General features: G+C 49.5%; 1 protein-coding gene and 1 pseudogene across 3 annotated transcripts in view; one reads left to right on the top strand and one right to left on the bottom strand.

Moving 5' to 3' along the window:
• The window catches only part of LOC134945731 (uncharacterized), a 164,138-nt gene that overhangs the window by 143,659 nt on the left and 5,953 nt on the right, over nucleotides 1-14,526 (bottom strand). The gene's annotated exons all lie outside the window — the stretch shown is intronic.
• Nucleotides 11,041-14,526, top strand: part of LOC134944431 (up-regulator of cell proliferation-like) — a 33,041-nt pseudogene continuing 29,555 nt past the window's right edge.

The raw sequence follows: 14,526 nt of genomic DNA, 5'->3' as shown, positions 1-14,526 counted from the left end.
TAGAAGAAGCAGGAGGAGATTTAGAAGACCAAGGTATGGGAAAGATGCTGACTGCCACATTAGTCTCGGGACTTAATAAGGAGATACATGATAAGCTGGTTTTGGCCCATGCCGACTGGCAAGACAAATCAGTCCTGGCACTAATGAGTCTAGCCAGTTCAATCCAGAGAAATATACAGGAGGTGCAGGAGAAAAACATCCAGAGGGTGATGGTAGTTGAGACACTTGGCAAACCCTAGAGGGGTAAGTTCGGGGAGAGGAACAACTGGGAGCCCAGATATGTGAAGTGCTACAATTGTGGGAAACAGAGCCATATTGCAAAAACTTGTCCAGCTCCAAAAAAAGGGGGCAAAGGATAGCGTCTGACGGGGAGAGCTTCCAGTGTTACCAGTCATCTCATATAGTAGGGGGGGGGGGTGATGCCTTTGTCCTCTTGAGCCTCTATGAAATGTCTTTTTACTCAGTGGAGTGTCTGGTGGACAGTGGAGCAGCCCATAGTGTTCTCAAAAGATACAGAGAGTTTGTCAATGGATACTGTAATGACCCGGAAAAATTAGGCAGGTCCCCAAACACTTGACAAATGGAGTAAAGCCGGTTGCAAACAAATACATGATGTTTGAAAACATGAGGATGGGCGATTGTGTGCACCTCCATCCTTGTATCCTATTCTAGCAAATCTGTCCCATCTCCCTTCACATATTTCCAAAGGGGGAATAATTGATAGTGTCAATAAATCAGGGATGGATCTAGACTTTTTGTCACAACTGAGGGTTTAGGCTGACCGGAGGAAGCCTCACAGTTGTAGGGGCTGAGATGAAATTAAACTTGGGAGGTTTAATCAGACCCCTGGACATGTAAGTGCAGAATGATTACCCGAAGGTGTGACCATGATAACCAGGTTAAAATTCAAAATAAAAGTTTATTAACAGACTCCGTGTAATAACAAGCAGCATTCAAGGTTTAGCAATGACAGTGGCAAATAACACAGTTCCTGGAACACGTAACCATAGAAGGTATCACAGAGCACTGGTAGGTTAAGAACAGATGTTAAAGTCCTTTGATGGAATAACCTTACCAGGCCTGGTTGTAGTAGTGGAGATAGCCGAGGAACATGCCAGTAGTTGTAACAGGTGAATCAGGTAACTTGAGTAAGCTGCTGTATCAGCTGGATGGAACCAGCCAGGTGGTAAGACACGGAGTGGATGCTGAATGGAATCAGCCAGGTACTATAGTTACGGAATGGATGCTGGATGGAACCAGCCAGGTGATGAAACACAGAGTGGATGATGTGAGATGCTAGGGAGCGTAGAAACAGAATAGCTGATAGATGATTACCGGTGGTAGTGGATACTGCTGGTAAGATAGGATCCGCTGGATCAGCACCGGTGTTTTGTAGAAGCTGGAATCTGCTGAAAGCTGGCTGCTGGAAGCAGATAGTAGATAGCTGGAAACTGGACAGCCACGGAGGACTGTAGAGTCAGGCTGCACCGCAGGATGGAAAGCAGGTGCGGGTCTCTTTGTGGATGCTGGAGACAGGAACTGGAACCTGGAGAAACAAGCCACAGGAGAGAGAGACTGGAACAAGGTATGACATTCAAAGCACTGACATCTATCTGGCCCAGACACAGGATACTTATACCTGCAGCTATGCAGGCATTGGCTGGGCAATTATGCAGATTTCCAGAGGCAGTGGATTGGAGGAATTGGAGCATGTGATTGAATCCATGTTAGAACTTGGAGGGAAAACTGGTTTGAAATAGAATATGTAAACATAGTGATAATGGCGGCGCCGGCCGCAGAGGACAGGAGACGCCAGATGACAATTACATGCTGAGACACGTGGAGGACAGCAGAGGCCGCGGCAGGCATGATGCACCACTCTGACAACCTGCAGCAATAACACAGGAACGGCGGCAGAGGCCGCAGAGGACGGGAGACGCCATGCTGGATTCAAATATGGCGCCGCTGTGACAGCGTCTCAGAATGACAGGAGGGATATACAGAGTGTTGACACAGATGAGATCCATACTTGGAACGCTGGGCCAGTCTCAGAAGACACCTAAACGGCAGGTAATGGCGTCCAGATACCCGGATCGTGACAGCACCCCCCCCTTTAGGAGTGGCCCCAGGACACTTCTTAGGCTTTAGAGGGAACTTCGAGTGGAAATTCCGGACCAAGGCAGGAGCATGGACGTCTGAGGCATTGATCCAAGAGCGTTCTTCAGGATCATAGCCCTTCCAGTCAATGAGATTCTGTAACTGACCGTAACGGAAACGTGAGTCCAAAATCTTGGCCACCTCATACTCGACTCCCCGTTGAGTCTGAACTTTAGGAGCTGGAGGAAGTGCAGAATGAGACTGATTCAGGATCAGCGGTTTCAACAAGGAAACATGAAATATCCTGGGTATTTTCAAGAAGGGTGGTAACTGTAATCTGTAGGCAACAGTATTGATGACTTGTTCAATCTTGAAAGGACCGATGTAGCAAGGTGCAAATTTCATGCTGGGAACTATCAACCTCAAATTCTTCATGGACAACCACACACGATCACCCACCTTGAGAGCAGGAACCGCTCTACGCTTCCTATCGGCAAACTTCTTATACCTGAATGAGGCTTTAAGCAGGGCCGCGCGGACGTTCTTCCAGTTATTTGAAAACTGACGCAAGGTGACATCCACTGCTGGAACAGAAGTTGCGGGAAGCGGTTGGAATTCTGGGACTTTAGGGTGGAATCCATAATTGCTGAAGAATGGTGTCGAAGAAGATGAGGAATGGTATTGATTGTTGTGGTTGAACTCGGCCCAAGGAAGGAGTTGAACCCAGTCATCTTGAGAGGAAGACACATATATACGGAGGAAGGCCTCTAAGTCTTGATTCACCCTCTCGGTTTGACCATTGGTCTGAGGATGGTAAGCTGTGGAAAACTTTAACTTGACTTGGAGGGCTTGACACAAACTTCGCCAAAATTTGGCTACAAATTGTACTCCACGATCCGAGATGATCTCTTCAGGAAGACCGTGAAGTCGGAAGATCTCTTGTATAAACACTTGAGCCAACTTGGAAGCTGACGGAAGACCGGTGAGAGGGATGAAATGTGCCATCTTGGTGAACCGGTCAACTACTACCCAGATGGTATTAAACTTGTTGCACATAGGTAGATCAAAGTCCATCGACAAATGGGTCCATGGTCGACGGGGAACAGATAATGGAACCAGTTGCCCCGCAGGCGACTGGCGGGAGACTTTGTGTTGGGCACACTTTGGGCAGTAGGCAATAAATTCCATAACGTCCTTCTTCAGAGTTGGCCACCAGTAGGACCTAGAGATAAACTCAAGGGTTTTCTGAATGCCTGTATGTCCAGCAAAACGGGAAGCATGGGCCCAATACATGAGCTTCTTCATTAGAACTGGCTTAACAAAACTTTTCCCTGGTGGGGGCGTAGAGTCCATCCTTACCATGGAGAATGCCAACGGATTAATAATAGGATGCTTGTCTGCAGACTCAGACTCATTTTCTTGCTCCCATGAGCGGGAAAGGGCATCGGCCTTACGATTCTGAGAACCAGGACAGAACTGGAGTTTAAAGTCGAACCTAGAGAAGAAAAGTGCCCATCTGGCCTGACGAGGGTTCAGACATTGTGCGCCTTTGAGATATAAAAGATTCTTGTGGTCGGTAAGTATAGTGATTGAATGAGAAGCTCCCTCCAACAGGTATCTCCACTCCTCCAGAGCGAGCTTGATGGCTAGCAACTCCTGATTGCCAATGGCATAGTTGTGCTCAGCTGGGGAGAACTTCCGGGAGAAAAAACTGCAAGGATGTAGATGACCATCTTTGGCCCTCTGGGATAACACCGCTCCTACTCCAATGGAGGAGGCATCCACCTCTAAGATGAAAGGAGAGTCGGTGTCGGGCTGTTTCAGAACTGGTGCAGAGATGAACCGTTCCTTCAGAAGGTGAAAGGCCTGCGTAGCTTCTTCGGACCACTTGGACGGATTAGCACCTTTCTTGGTTAATGCAGTGATAGGCGCCACAATGGTGGAAAAATCTCGTATAAACTTTCTATAATAATTGGCGAACCCTAAGAACCTCGGGACCCCTTTGAGGGTTAAGGGTATAGGCCAATTCTGGATTGCTTGGAGTTTCTCAGGATCCATCTCTAGTCCGGAACCGGACACAATGTAACCTAGAAACGGAATGGTTTTAACTTCAAACACACACTTCTCCAATTTGCAATAGAGGTGATTGACACGGAGACGGGAAAGAACCTCCTTTACCCAGAAATGATGATCTTCTAGATTATTAGCAAAGATGAGGATATCATCTAGATAAACAACGACATGGCGGTATAAGATGTCCCTGAAGATCTCATTCACGAAGTGCTGGAAGACAGCTGGAGCGTTGCTCAATCCGAAGGGCATGACGAGGTACTCATAATGTCCATCACGGGTGTTAAAGGCGGTCTTCCACTCGTCACCCTCACGGATCCGGATGAGATTGTAGGCACCCCTCAAGTCCAGTTTTGTGAAAATGGTTGCACCACTAACTCTGTCGAAGAGCTCTGTAATCAGGGGTAAAGGGTATCGGTTCTTGACGGTAATGTCGTTCAGACCTCTGTAGTCGATGCACGGACGCAGACCACCGTCTTTCTTCTTAACGAAGAAGAAGCCTGTGCCGGCTGAAGAAGAAGATGGTCGGATGAAACCCTTCGCCAGGTTCTCTTTGATGTACTCTTCCATGGAGTGTGTCTCAGGCAGAGACAACGGATAAGTTCGGCCTCGCTGTGGAACCTTCCCTGGAATGAGGTAGATTGGGCAGTCCCATTCTCTATGAGGAGGAAGAATATCAGCAGAGGCTTTTACTGAACACGTCCGTGAAGTCTTGATATGGAGGAGGTGGAACATCAGATGACCTGGGGAAGGAAGAACAAACAGGAAGAACTTTGGCTAAACAAGTCTCAGCTTGGAGGGACCCCACGCCAGTATTTGCGTAGTCGTCCAGTCAATCGATGGGTTGTGGAGACGGAGCCATGGAAGGCCTAAAACCACTGAATGTGTGGCTCTTGGAATCACTAGAAAAGAAATATACTCAGAATGAAGAACTCCCACTCTCAGACGAACTGGAAGAGTCCTTAAGGAAATGACTGCGTCAAAAATCTTGCTGCCATCCACGGCAGTCAAAGAGATGGACGAGGACAGTCTCTCGGTGGGTAGGGACCACCGTTTAACATAAGCTTCGGTTATGAAATTCCCAGCTGCCCCGGAATCAAGGAGGGCAATGACGTTCCTGTAACGTTGAGCAATTTGGAGTGACACTGGGAGGTTACAATCATGAGGAGATGGAGAGGAGATCATTACTCCTAGCCGGCCCTCTCCTTGGCGAGCTAGGATCTGGAGTTTCCCGGACGTTTGGGACAGGCATTGATAGTGTGCGACGGAGCTGCACAGTAGAGACGGAGAGACTCGGAGAGACGTCTTCGGCGCTCAGCGGGAGATAGACGGGAACGACCAATTTGCATAGGCTCATCCTTGGATGGAGATGGTTGACGAGGAGGAGCAGAAGATTTAGGAATGGATGATCTTCCTCGCTCGGTTGCTCTCTCTCTGAACCGTAGATCAACCTTCGTGCATAGTGAAATTAGCTCATCCAACTTAGAAGGCAAGTCTCTGGTAGCTAACTCATCTTTAATGCGTTCTGACAAACCATGCCAGAATGCAGCATACAGGGCCTCGTGATTCCAGGCCAGTTCAGATGCCAGGATTTTGAACTGTATAAGATACTGTCCCACAGTACGTGTTCCCTGGCGTAGACGGAGAATCTCAGATGAAGCAGAGGATACCCGGCCTGGCTCGTCGAAGATGCGCCTGAATGATGCTACAAAGTCAGTATAGGAGGATAGCAGGGGATCAGACTTCTCCCATAACGGTGATGCCCAATCAAGGGCTGAGCCACTGAGAAGAGAAATAATATAGGCAACTTTGGTACGGTCACTGGGGAAGTTGCCAGGTTGAAGCTCAAAATGGATTTCGCATTGGTTGAGAAATCCCATGCAGAACCTTGGAGATCCGTCAAATTTTGCTGGCGTTGGAAGATGAAGACGTGGTATGGAAATGGGTAAGGTGGGTGGGGTTACAGCTGGAGTCACTGTGGTGGACGCACCAGACGTGCCAGGTCCACGGAGGGTCGTCTGAATCCCATCCAGCCAAGTAGAGAGATCCTGGAGACAGCGGATGATGTGACCTTGTGCAGCCTCCTGATGTTCGAGTCTGGCTGCCAGTTCTTGCATAGGTCTAGCCGCTTGATCCTGGTCTCCGGCTGGATTCATATGGTCAGTGCTTACTGTCACAACTGAGGGTTTAGGCTGACGGGAGGAAGCCTCAGTTGTAGGGGCTGAGATGAAATTAAACTTGGGAGGTTTAATCAGACCCCTGGACATGTAAGTGCAGAATGATTACCCGAAGGTGTGACCATGACAACCAGGTTAAAATTCAAAATAAAAGTTTATTAACAGACTCCATGTAATAACAAGCAGCATTCAAGGTTTAGCAATGACAGTGGCAAATAACACAGTTCCTGGAACACGTAACCATAGAAGGTATCACAGAGCACTGGTAGGTTAAGAACAGATGTTAAGGTCCTTTGATGGAATAACCTTACCAGGCCTGGTTGTAGTAGTGGAGATAGCCGAGGAACATGCCAGTAGTTGTAACAGGTGAATCAGGTAACTTGAGTAAGCTGCTGTATCAGCTGGATGGAACCAGCCAGGTGGTAAGACACGGAGTGGATGCTGAATGGAATCAGCCAGGTACTAAAGTCACGGAGTGGATGCTGGATGGAACCAGCCAGGTGATGAAACACAGAGTGGATGATGTGAGATGCTAGGGAGCGTAGAAACAGAATAGCTGATAGATGATTACCGGTGGTAGTGGATACTGCTGGTAAGATAGGATCCGCTGGATCAGCACCGGTGTTTTGTAGAAGCCGGAATCTGCTGAAAGCTGGCTGCTGGAAGCAGATAGTAGATAGCTGGAACCTGGACAGCCACGGAGGACTGTAGAGTCAGGCTGCACCGCAGGATGGAAAGCAGGTGCGGGTCTCTTTGTGGATGCTGGAGACAGGAACTGGAACCTGGAGAAACAAGTCACAGGAGAGAGAGACTGGAACAAGGTATGACATTCAAAGCACTGACATCTATCTGGCCCAGACACAGGATACTTATACCTGCAGCTATGCAGGCATTGGCTGGGCAATTATGCAGATTTCCAGAGGCAGTGGATTGGAGGAATTGGAGCATGTGATTGAATCCAACATGGCTGCGCCCACGTTAGAACTTGGAGGGAAAACTGGTTTGAAATAGAATATGTAAACATAGTGATAATGGCGGCGGCGGCCGCAGAGGACAGGAGACGCCAGATGACAATTACATGCTGAGACACATGGAGGACAGCGGAGGCCGCGGCAGGCATGATGCACCACTCTGACAACCTGTAGCAATAACACAGGAACGGCGGCGGAGGCCGCAGAGGACGGGAGACGCCATGCTGGATTCAAACATGGCGCTGCTGTGACAGCGTCTCAGAATGACAGGAGGGATATACAGAGTGTTGACACAGATGAGATCCGTACTTGGAACGCTGGGCCAGTCTCAGAAGACACCTAAACGGCAGGTAATGGCGTCCAGATACCCGGATCGTGACACTTTTCTTTAGAGGGGGCGGTTTACTGTTTAATCTTGACTCCTCCGTCTACAGTCCCAACTCCTCCCATCTGCAATCCTAACTCCTCTCTCAATTCTGACTGAACTTTTTGAGTGAGACTGAGATAGAGCTTTGTGATTGTTCTATGTACATGTGACTGACCACACACCAGCAAGTGGGGGGCAAATGCCCTGTAACCCTTGCTCTCCTGGAAACTCTATGCTGCTGTGGTATAAGCTGCAGCACATCTTTCTGCCTCAGGCTCTTCCGGAGAGCTCTCTTCTGCTCAAAAGTGGGCGTGGCTATGATTGTGTTAGGGGGGGGGGTCGCCCCCGTCGCGCCCCCCCCCCCCCCCCCCCCTAAATCCGGCCCTGCAATAAATTTTTGGTTGCACCGGGTTTTGCACAATTTGCAACAGAATGGTTATGTACTCCTCGTGGATAGAGGCGTGGCCTGTTGCCAAGGCAATGGCCGCATTAACAGCAAAGAAATTGATATCTGAAATTGTGTGCAGGTATGGCCTACCTGAAACGGTTGAGTCGGACAGGGGGACTCACTTTACAGGACAGGAATTTGTAGAGGTATTGAACGGGTTACAAATTAACAAGCACATACACACTCCGTATCGACCACAGGCGTTAGCGAAGGTTGAGAGAGCAAATAGCATCTTAAAAAACAAAATGGCTAAGATCTGTGAGCAAACAAAACTTACATGGGTACAAGCGTTACCAGTAGCTCTTTTTGCAATGAGGCATACCCCAAAGGGATTACATGGACTTTCATCATTTGAGATACTGTTTGGCAGGCCGTCACTAACAGGCCTTTTCTTTCCACAAGAATTGCATGGACGGTACGCTTCTCTTACTGACTACGTGGTTCAGCTTCATAAGCAACTGACTAATTTGCATGGCAAAGTGTTTTCTTCTTTACCAGATCCACAAGATGCAAACTGGTCCCAAAAGGGTGGGGCCTCCCGGGGAGAAGAGAACTGAATGGACTGTTAAGATACTCTTGTTTTTCTGCCTGCTTGTTTGTGCTTTATATCAGTGTGTGCAGGTGAAAGGGGGAAAACAAAATAACCCTATATGGTTTCTACATCAGCAAATGGCTACGGAGCTGAACTCCACTGACTGTTGGATCTGTTTTTATGTTCTTGCAAACCATAAAGGATCCTTTGATTGGTATCCCTATACAGGGGCGTCAGAACATTTTTAGGTGGGGGGGGCAAGATAATGATATAGTTTCCGTTTGGCGCCCCTAAATCGCTAAATGTCGCCCCCTCTGAGTTATACAGTACCTCATAACAAAAATGGAGAGAAAGATAGAGATAGAAAGAGAGAGAAAGACATGGTGAGAGAAAGAGACATACAAAGTGACAGAGAGATTCATGGAGAGAGACAGAGAGAGAGATGGAGAAAGATAGAGAGAGGTATATCATCTGCAGCAGAATGTGATGCTCCCAGAAGAGCAGTTACCTGGAGGTCTCCAGGCAGAGGCTGAATTGTCTCTCCAGCCAGGCAGTGGTTCTGCAGGAGCTATGATGGGCTCCCAGGCCATAGGCAGTGGTACGGCAAAAATTCGGAGATAGGCGGGAGGAGGGGAGGATAGGCAGTGATGAGGCGGCTGATGCTGGACGGTGTGAGGCAGAGGCGTAACTAGAACTTTGCTGTTCCCATAGAACATTTTTGAAAGGGCCCCCTGCCCCCCGCTGTTATTACTATAATGCCCCTTAGGGGTAGCAGGAGAGAGTGAGACAGAAAAAGCGGATATCAGGGAGAGAGAGAGGGAGACAGGGTTTCATGGAAAAGAGGGAATGGGGAGCGAAAGAGAGAAGTGAGCGAGAGGTTGTCAGGGAGAAAGAGATGAGTGTCAGGGAAAGAGAAAGAGAGGGAGAGCGTGAAAGAGAGGGAGAAAGTATCAAGAGAGAGGTAGTGTCAGGGAGAGAGACAGTGTTAGGGAGTGAGAGGGAGAGATAGACATACAGTGTCAGGGGAAGAGAAAGAGACAGTGTTAGGGACAGAGAGACAGTGCCAGGGAGAGATATTTACACAGCTTCAGGGAGAGAGGGAGAGACAGTGTCACATAGAGAGAGAGAGAGTGCCAGGGAGAGAGAAAGAGATGACTGTCATAGAGAGAGAGGGAGAGAGAGAGAGAGAGAGAGAGAGAGAGAGAGACAGTGTCAGGAAGAGAGTGGGGGAGACAGTGTCAAAGAGAGAGAGTGTGGGGAGGGACAGAGAGACAGTGTCAGGGAGTGTCAGGGAGAGAAATAGTGTCGGAGAGAGAAAGATGGAGAGGGAGAGAGAGAGGAAAAGTGAGAGAGAGAGAGAGAGAGAGAGAGAGGAGAGATGGAGGGAGGTAGTGTCAGGAAGAGAGAAAGAGGGAGAGAAAGATGACAGAGTGTAAGGGACAGTGAGACAGTACCAGGGAGAGATATTTACACACCATTAGGGAGAGAGGGAGAGAATGTATAACAGAGAGAGAGAGTGTGCCAGGGAGAGAGATAGTGTCAGAAAGAGTGTGTGGGAGACAGAGCGCCTAATTCAGACTGGATCGCTGCAGACGCGGCGATCGCAGTCCTAAGACCTTCGGGGAGTGCGCCTCGAAAGTATCTCCGGGCGGTGACTACCTCTGCCTGATTGACTGGCAGTGGCGGTTTGCGTGGTGAGAGGGGGTGTGCCAATGTTAGAACGCCGTTGGTGGGGCACGGTCCGGACAACGCAGGTGTGTCCGGACCGCTGTGGGGGTGGGCCACGGCAGCTGCGTGACGTCACATGCAGCTGATGCGCCCCGGGACGCAGTGGGTAGGCTGTGCACTAGCTGCGCAGACAGGGGACTACTCGCTGGGTGCGAAGCTTCCACACGCGGTGGATGGGAGGGCAGAGCCAGACATGTGGGGCGGACTAACCCTGTGCTGGGCTTCCCCCCGCATGTCTGAGTAACTGATCGCAGATGTGCTAAATTTAGCACATCTACGATCAGATCTGAATCACCCCCATTGTCAAAGAGAGAGAGTGTGGAGGGGACAGAGAGACAGTGTCAGGGAGAGCGGGATGTACTAATGCTTACCGCCACGGTTTTTCCCATTCACTGCAGAGGCTATTTAACGCAGAGAGATGTACTATACCTCGGGCACTGATATGCCCTTCTCACCGTACTGCTGAGTGGCCGAGCCGGAGTGGGAGGACAGCCAGCAGCAGCACCATGCCGGCAACAAGTGTCTGCAGTTTCCACTTTCGCGACGCAGGGTTCGGGGGATGAGTGTCCTCTGCCGGAGTACTGCAGCTCCGGGGGTGCGGGCACCAGAGGCTCTCAGCACTGTTGTACCGTATATCCAGCTGCTCGGGTATGTACAGCCCGCACCCTCGGCTGCTGTTCTCCCACATGCTGCTCTTGCTGCTGGTGGTTATCTCCCTGCCCAGCTCAGCCACCCAGCAGTACGGTAAGAAGGGCATCTCAGTTACCGAGGTTTAGTACATATCTCTCTACGTTAAATGGGAAAAACTGTGCCGGTAAGCATTACTACATCCCGCCCAGAGAGAGATAGTGTCAGGGAGAGCCCAGAGAGAGATAGTGTCAGGGAGAGCCCAGAGAAAGATAGTGTCAGGGAGAGCCCAGAGAGAGATAGTGTCAGGGAGAGCCCAGAGAGAGATAATGTCAGGGAGAGCCCAGAGAGAGATAGTGTCAGGGAGAGCCCAGAGAGAGATAGTGTCAGGGAGAGCCCAGAGAAAGATAGTGTCAGGGAGAGCCCAGAGAAAGATAGTGTCAGGGAGAGCCCAGAGAGAGAGAGATAGTGTCAGGGAGAGCCAAGAGAGAGATAATGTCAGGGAGAGCCCAGAGATAGTGTCAGGGAGAGCCCAGAGAGAGATAGTGTCAGGGAGAGCCCAGAGAGAGATAGTGTCAGGGAGAGCCCAGAGAGAGATAATGTCAGGGAGAGCCCAGAGAGAGATAGTGTCAGGGAGAGCCCAGAGAGAGATAGTGTCAGGGAGAGCCCAGAGAAAGATAGTGTCAGGGAGAGCCCAGAGAGAGATAATGTCAGGGAGAGCCCAGAGAGAGATAGTGTCAGGGAGAGCCCAGAGAGAGATAGTGTCAGGGAGAGCCCAGAGAGAGATAATGTCAGGGAGAGCCCAGAGAGAGATAGTGTCAGGGAGAGCCCAGAGAAAGATAGTGTCAGGGAGAGCCCAGAGAGGGATAGTGTCAGGGAGAGCCCAGAGAGAGATAATGTCAGGGAGAGCCCAGAGAGAGATAATGTCAGGGAGAGCCCAGAGACAGATAGTGTCAGGGTGAGCCCAGAGAGAGATAATGTCAGGGAGAGCCCAGAGAGAGATAATGTCAGGGAGAGCCCAGAGAGAGATAATGTCAGGGAGAGCCCAGAGAGAGATAATGTCAGGGAGAAAGGGAGGGGGGAGAGAGAGAGATGGACATTACCTGACTACAGTACAGATCAGGTCTCTAATGGGGGCTGGCACTTCACAGCATTAGGCTCCGCCCCCAAAATGCCCGTGAATCGCGGCACTGCCACTGTGAGCCGACATAGGCAGGGGCAGAGCAGTCCGGGTCAGGCTTGGTGTCCCTTCTCCCGCTACATCCTCCATGGCTGCAGGGGAGTTTCCACTGGCTCAGCCACTGGGAAGAGGTGGGAGTGGAGCAACTGTGGTTGGGGGCGGAGCCACTGCAGGGGACGAGGAGGTGGCAGTGGAGGAGTTCGGGACCACCTGAGATGTGCAGTGTCAGCTCCCCCTGCTTCTTCATTGCACGGCATCACACTGACTTCAGCCGCATGTGTCACACAGGGTCCAGGGCTGAAGTCAGTCTGATACCCAGTATGATGCCGTGCAAGGAAGAAGCAGAGGAGGCTGGTACTGCACATCAGCTGTAAAGTGCGGCAGCTGGCCGCGGTGTTTCACCTGACTGCCACTCCTCTGCTATGGGTAATAGGCACCTCTCTCAACTTTGCTGGGGGCGAGCTGCCCCCTTGCCCCCCCCCATTCCGACGCCCCTGTCCCTATATCAATAAGCGATCTTAACCTCACAGATTATAGCTATATTGTTGAAATAGACATAAATCACACTGCTCACAATGTTCTTTCAGACCTAGGAATGTAGTAATTGCAGTTAGGTGCAGCATTGCAGGGTTGCAGTAATTGCAATTATGTGCAGGGTTGCAGTAATTGCTGTTAGGTGCAGCATTGCAGGGTTGTAGTAATTGCAGTTAGGTGCAGGGTTGCAGTAATTGCAGTTAGGTGCAGGGTTGTAGTAATTGCAGTTAGGTGCAGGGTTGTAGTAATTGCAGTTAGGTGCAGGGTTGCAGTAATTGCAGTTATGTGCAGGGTTGTAGTAATTGCAGTTAGGTGCAGGGTTGTAGTAATTGCAGTTAGGTGCAGGGTTGTAGTAATTGCAGTTAGGTGCAGGGTTGCAGTAATTGCAGTTATGTGCAGGGTTGTAGTAATTGCAGTTAGGTGCAGGGTTGTAGTAATTGCAGTTAGGTGCAGGGTTGTAGTAATTGCAGTTAGGTGCAGGGTTGCAGTAATTGCAGTTATGTGCAGGGTTGTAGTAATTGTAGTTAGGTTCAGGGTTGAAGTAATTGCAGTTAGGTGCAGGGTTGTAGTAATTGCAGTTTGGTGCAGCATTGCAGGGTTGCAGTAATTGCAGTTATGTGCAGCATTACAAGGTTGCAGATAGTTGAAGGGTTGCCGTAATTGCCGTTAGGTCAGCATTACAGGGTTGCAGTAATTTCAGTTAGGTGCAGCATTATAGGGTTGTAGTAATTGTAGTTAGGAGCAGCATTACAGGGTTGCAGTTATTGCAGTTACATGCAGCATTTCAGGGTTGCAGTAATTGCAGTTAGTTGAAGGGTTGCCGTAATTGCCGTTAGGTCAGCATTACAGGGTTGCAGTAATTTCAGTTAGGTGCAGCATTATAGGGTTGTAGTAATTGTAGTTAGGAGCAGCATTACGGGGTTGCAGTTATTGCAGTTAGGTGCAGCATTGCAGGGTTGCAGTAATTGCAGTTAGGTGCAGGGTTGCCGTTATTGCAGTTAGGTGCAGCATTGTAGGGTTGTAGTAATTGCAGTTAGGAGCAGCATTGCAGGGCTGTACTAATTGCAGTTAGGTGCAGCATTGCAGGGTTGCAGTAATTGCAGTTAGGTGCAGGGTTGTAGTAATTGCAGTTAGGTGCAGGGTTGCAGTTAGGTGCAGCATTACAGGGTTGTAGTAATTGCAGTTAGGAGCAGGGTTGTAGTAATTGTAGTTAGGAGCAGCATTGCAGGGTTGCAGTAATTGCAGTTAGGTGCAGGGTTGTAGTAATTGCAGTTAGGTACAGGGTTGCAGTTAGGTGCAGCATTGCAGGGTTGTAGTAATTGCAGTTAGGTGCAGGGTTGCAGTTAGGTGCAGGGTTGTAGTAATTGCAGTTAGGAGCAGGGTTGCAGTAATTGCAGTTAGGTGCAGCATTGCATGGTTGCAGTAATTGCCGTTAAGTGCAGGGTTGCCGTTATTAGCAGGGTTGCCGTAATTGCAGTTAGGAGCAGCATTACAGGGTTGCAGTAATTGCAGTTAGGTGCAGCATTGTAGAAATTGCAGTTAGGTGCAGCATTACACGGTTGTAGTAATTGCTGTTATGTGTAGCATTACAGGGTTGCAGTTATTGCAGTTACTTGCAGGGTTGCAGTAATTGCCGTTAGGTCAGCATTACAGGGTTGCAATAATTGCAGTTAAGTGCAGCATTGCGGGGTGGTAGTAATTCCAGTTAGGTGCAGCAATACAGGGTTGTAGTAATTGCTGTTACGTGTAGCATTACAGGGTTGTAGTAATTGCAGTTATGAGCAGGGTTGCAGTA

Source organism: Pseudophryne corroboree, chromosome 7 (assembly GCF_028390025.1).
Source record: "Pseudophryne corroboree isolate aPseCor3 chromosome 7, aPseCor3.hap2, whole genome shotgun sequence".
Lineage (NCBI taxonomy): Eukaryota > Metazoa > Chordata > Amphibia > Anura > Myobatrachidae > Pseudophryne > Pseudophryne corroboree.
Note: the sequence above shows the minus strand (reverse complement) of the source record. Positions and strands in the feature narration are given on the sequence as shown.